We start from the raw sequence: 6,000 nt of genomic DNA, 5'->3' as shown, positions 1-6,000 counted from the left end.
TGAAAAGAAAAAAAAAGAAATAATTGGCAAATATTTGTAATATTTTAAAAGATTGTTTATGGGCCATGAGTAGAGTCAAGATAAACTACTCTTTAGAGGTACTTAATAGCAGAGTGATTATCTCCCTCTTCTATTCTTATCTAAGCAATTGCTGGTACTCTAATATTTTGAGATGTCTCTGGCAATTTTTAAATGGAGAAGGAAAGAAAATGTACTAAAACAACACCACCACCACAAACCTTAGAAAACAATTTGGTAACATTGGATGTTTTAAATAGAAAGTTCAGAGTAGGTAAGATCCAAATTCTAAATCTATTAGTAACAGGACAATCTTTCAAAGTTTTTTGAACAGGAGTCCTTAAATAGGTAGAAACAGAGTTGAGGAAATGAAGCTAACGTGCATTAAAGAAAGCAATCTGTGACTTAGTGATGGTGGTGAGTTTTAAAATTTGCCATTTAATTTTGTTTTAGTCTACCAGTGTTACGGGCTTCCCAGAGGATGCAGTGGTAAAGAATCTGCCTGCCAGTGCAGGAGATGCACGAGACTTGGGTTCAATTTCTGGGTCAGCCAGATCCCGTGGAGGAGGAAATGGCAACCCACGCCAATATTTTTGCCTGGAAAATTCCACAAGCCTGGAGGGCTACAGTCGAGGAGCTCACAAAGAGTCAGACACAACTGAACACAAAAACATATACACCAGCATTATGCAACAGTCAAAAATATTGTTGCAGTTCATATTAGCATGTATAAATGCTTTATTCCTCATTTTTTTCACAATTGAATAATTCTAAGATTAGATCAAAGAAGGTTAGGGACAATGGTATCAAATATTAGATAACATGAAAATATCTAAAATAAAGTTTTAAGAGTGTTTTCTACCCACTCATAAGACCAGTGTTAGTTTTTGCCTTATATATCAATAAACAGTATAAATTTATATATTTTATCTATAAATTTATATGTATCACATAAATATATAAATTAAATTTTATGTGGTATATATAATATCTATATCATGTATATGTATTTTGACATTTTAAACACCATTGAAATAGTAATAACTTAGTGTCATGTAATTCATTTCTAAACACTTAATATTTTTAAACATTTTATTTTCTCTTATTCTTGCATATTGGTATTTTGTGATTTTTTTCTATAGCTGTGAACTCGGAAAAAGGGGATTTTATCTGTTTTAAATTCATTGGTCACCCTGGATCTTTTCTCATATCTCCTTGGAGAAGATCAGAGTCAGAAACAGAGAAATTAGTTGTCAGTGAAGCTTCTCTATGGGAAAAATAATTGGAACATTTAGCTATTTATATTATAACAGGGATGAATGTAGAACTATTTTAGTTACATTGTTAATTAAATACATTTTTATTAAGCTGCCCTGGAATTTTTTTTTTTTAATTCCTTCATTGTACACACGGGGATTCCCCAGTGACTCAGCGATAAACAATCTGCCTGCAATGCAGGAGACTCAGGAGATGTGGGTCCGACACTGGGTCAGAAAGATTCCCCTGGAGGAGGGCATGGCAACCCACTCCAATATGCTTATCTGGAGAATCCCCATGAACAGAGGAGCCTTCGGGCTACAGTCCGTGGGATTGCAAAGAGCCAGACACGACTAAAGTGACTGAACATACATTCATTGTACACACTATGAGCAACTTCTTTGAAATTCATCTTTCAATACCAACTTCATACTGAGAGACCAACATTTTCTGTTGCTTTTGTTTTTTGGACATTTGTGCAAGTTACAGGTATTGAGGATTGAGTAAAATAGTAGAAACAAGGAATTTTAAAGATGAAAACTAACTATACTGAGTGTGCAAAACTAGATTTTAAGACTTAGGGAGTAGGCAGATTAATTGTGTAGCAGATTAAAGTATGTACCTGCATATTCAGAAGTGAAATAAGTTTCCAATTCTTTAGAGCTTTAAATCAAACTAAACATCACTCCAAGTTCCTACATCACTGAGCTGACAGTATATTTAATCTTGGTGATTTTCCTACAGGGTTATATGAACTTTCCCAAATTTTGTAAGACATTGAATTTGAGGTTGAGGGTTTTTACTTATCTCTTTTCACTGATTACCTAGAAGAAGGTATTTGTTATTGCTGTTCTTTAGTCAAGAAGTGGTGTCTGACTCTTGGGGGATTTTCCAGATAAGAATACTGGAGTGGGTTGCTATTTAATATTTCCTTCTCCAGGGAATCTTCCCCATCCAGGGATCAAACATGAGTCTCCTGCATTGGCAGGCAGATTCTTTACCACTGAGCCATCAGGGGGGTATTTATATCAACATTCATAACCCCTTTGGTTCTAGTTCTGCTATTTCTGTGCTAATATAACAAAAGCCACTCTGTTTGCCACACTTATGACATGCATCTTTGTTGAGACTGGTTTTTCTGCAGGTAGGATATCTCCATATGCTCCACAAAGTTGAATGATCTAGTATTTTGCCAACTTTGAGTTATAAATGACTTATATCACTTGTACCTGGAGCATTTCTCATATTAGCAGGGTCTGCACCATCTTCTTGTGGCTTATAAGTACTTCCTCTTTTTAAAGCCCTTTATGATTCTCAAAATATTCCCTTTAATAAACTAGAATTTTCTTTTCTTTTTTTTTACATGAAGGAGTCACTAATTTCAATAATCATTCTGGAGAAAAGGATGGCAAAATAGCTGAAGACCTCCTTGAAACAATGAATAGAAAAATGATTTTAAAATAATTCTGGATTCATTTTGATATTTGGCAAATCTAATACAGTTATGTTAAGTTTAAAAATAAAATAAAATTTAAAAAAAAATAAAATAAAAAAAAAAAAAAAAAACAACAACAACAACAACAAAAAAAAGAATTGCAATTGTAATGTGTTTAAGGTGTGCCATTTTGTGTCATATAAAAAAAAATAAATAAATAAAATAAAATAAAATAATTCTGCTTAATAGAGCAATAATTAACCTTCAACTCCTACTCATATGGTAATTAAAATATGGAAATATGGGAGAGCTAACACAGGAAAGTTAATAAAAGTTTTGACTATCCCTTCTCCAGTGGATATTCCCCACCTGCTGGAGAGGGGATAGTCAAATACCCACTCCAGTATTCTTGGGCTTCTCTTGTGGCTCAGCTGGTAAAGAATCTGCCTGCAATGCGGGAGACCTGGGTTTGATACCCAGGTTGGGAAGATCCCCTGGAGAAGGGTAAGGCTACCCACTCCAGTATTCTGACCTGGAGAATTCCATGGACTATACAGTACATGGGGTCGCAAATAGTCGGACACGACTGAACGACTTTCACTTTCTTTTATTTAATTCCTGTTATAAGCCAGACCTGAAAACATAGTACATAATTTATCCTTTAACTTTAAAAAAGAGAGATGTTAATGGTCGAAGTCTCTTAAAGTCTATGTTCTGAAGTCCCAGAGTGTCACTTGTACCACATTCTATTGGTCAAAGGGAGACACAAGACCAATTCATATTCAAGTGTTGGGAAATACAGTATATACCTCGTGGTAGGAGAAATAGCATGACTGTGTACCAAAGGGGTGGTGGACATAGAAAGGCATGATTCTTTGGGGGCCATTTTAACAATTTGTTACAGATAGGCAGAACAACAAAATGTTAACTGAAAATATTAGAATATAATACAGTGGGCAAATGATGATCATACTCGTTTAAAATTACCAGTATTTGGGAGGGAGGTTATATATGAAAAAATGGATTTAAAAGATCTATGTGTGGAGGGATCTTAACACAAATGATAACACTGGCTATTTCTAAAGAGGATAAATTTAGATTTATTTTAAATTTAATTTCTTAGGAGGACTTCCCTGGCAGTTGAGTGGTTTAGACTCCAGGCTCCCAAAGCAGGGGGTTCGGATTCAATCCCTGGCCAAGGAACTAAGATCCCATGTGCCACATGGTACAGCCCAAAAAAAAAAAAAAAATTCATGATTGAAAATAATTATTTCTTTTATATATCCACTAAGGAAAAAATTTATCCAACAAAAAAAGCAACTAGTTCTTCACTAAGTAAAAAAAGACAAGGAGAATCAATTTTGTCAATAATTTTATTGTCCATCTTAAAGTATCTGCTATAATTTTTTACATTTCATGAAATTTTACACTAAGGATAAATATTTTATAATCACATGAAATAATAAAAAGTTTCATTTCAAGAAACTTGCATACCAATTTTATTTTTTTCCTAAATGATCACTAACAAAAGAAAAACAATTCCTCACAAAGATTTGTTCTGTTCTACTGAATTTGTAGATCAGGACACACAGAACTAGAAAACAAAGTGACTCATCCAAGTTCCTTTGTTAGTGGTGAAAATCTCAATTCTAAAATTTTTGATTGATTATTCCATGGTCTTTCAAATATACTATACTGTCTATCCTTTAAAATTAAACTTTTTATTAGTTATAAAGTAGATTTTCTTAGAAATATTCAAGAATTTTTAGGATGTGCTAATATTTCACCATAGAAGGTTGTTGAAGGTCTGGAGGTGGCTTCAGACTTGAGGAAATCCTACTAGAAAAGTCATATATTTTATCCCTTGGGCTGTGGCAGTAAAGTTCATAGTAACATCTGGATTTGATAAAAGGTTCTCCTGAGAAATTTCAGCCAAAAGGAAAAATCATGTTTCTTTTTTTTCCCATATGACAAACAGAGAAAGTACATTTTGTGTCATCTCCTTGTGAAATATTGGCGTAAAGAAGTTTGTCAGGTATGGTTTTGAATGCAAATTAGGTCTTTCTTTTACCTGTTTCTTAATCTAAGTGGTGTTTTGTTTTGTTTCAGATGTTAAAGACACACAGTGCAAGTACTGTAAAAGGGGACTTATTTCTACATTAGCAATATCTGTAGTTATTAATGTTTTTTTAACAAGTATATATTTTTCAGGTGAGTAAATTACATCCTTTTATTTCTTCAATTTTATTTTTTGTTTTCAGAGCTTCCTACTGTATGATACTTTTCCTTTCTGCTTCAGTCATAATCTTTTCTCATTATTCTCACTCCCTTCCCATTATCCATGATATATATAGTGGGTATCAATGAATGAATGTTTATGAATTATGCAATCTACATTAAGGCACAGGGAGATGTAAAGATGATTACGATAAAATCTTTCACCCTGATAGTCTGAGCGACTGAACTGAACTGATGCATAGGTCAGTTTTTGTAGATAATACCACAGATAGTAGATAGGCCAACAGAAAGAGTATGCAAATGTCTGTTGCTCAAGAATTTTGTCAATGATTTGTTGTCAGCTTTACCCAGTTTAGTCATTCTTTCTTTTTTTTTTTTTAATTTTATTCATTTATTTGTTGGCTGTGCGGGGTCTTCGTTGTTGCATGTTGGTTTTCTCTAGTTGCAGTGAGCAGCAGCTACTCTCTAGTTGCATGTGGGAGCTTCTCATTGTGGTGGCTTCTCTTGTGGCAAACTACGGGCTCAGTAGTTGTGGTACACAGGCTTACTTGCCTCGAGGCATGTGGAATTTTCCTGGGTCAGGGATCAAACCTGTATTCCCTGCATTGGCAGGTGGATTCTTAACCATTGGATCAGCAGGGAAGTCCCATTTTAGCCATTCCGATGAGTGTGTGTTGGTATGTTTGTTGGTACCTATTGCAACTTATTCAACATTCTCTTGATGACCAATACTGTTAAGCTCCTTTTCACATTTTGGTGCTCAGTCACTCGGTTGTGTCCAACTCTTTGCGACCCTATGGACTACAGCATGCCAGGCTTCCCTGTCCTTTATCATCTCCCAGAGCTTATTCAAACTCATGTCCATTGAGTCGGTGATGCCATCCAACCAATTTCATCCTCTGTTGTCCCCATCTCCTCCTGCCTTCAACCTTTCCCTGCATCAGGGTCATTTCCATGAGTCAGTTCTTTGCATCAGGTGGCCAAAGTATTGGCGCTTTAGCCACAGCATCAGTCCCTCCAGTGAATATTCAGGATTGTTTTCCTTTAGGAAA

Source organism: Bubalus kerabau, chromosome 1 (assembly GCF_029407905.1).
Source record: "Bubalus kerabau isolate K-KA32 ecotype Philippines breed swamp buffalo chromosome 1, PCC_UOA_SB_1v2, whole genome shotgun sequence".
NCBI lineage: Eukaryota > Metazoa > Chordata > Mammalia > Artiodactyla > Bovidae > Bubalus > Bubalus kerabau.
The sequence above is the reverse complement of the archived record's forward strand: the minus strand, read 5'-3'. Positions refer to the sequence as shown.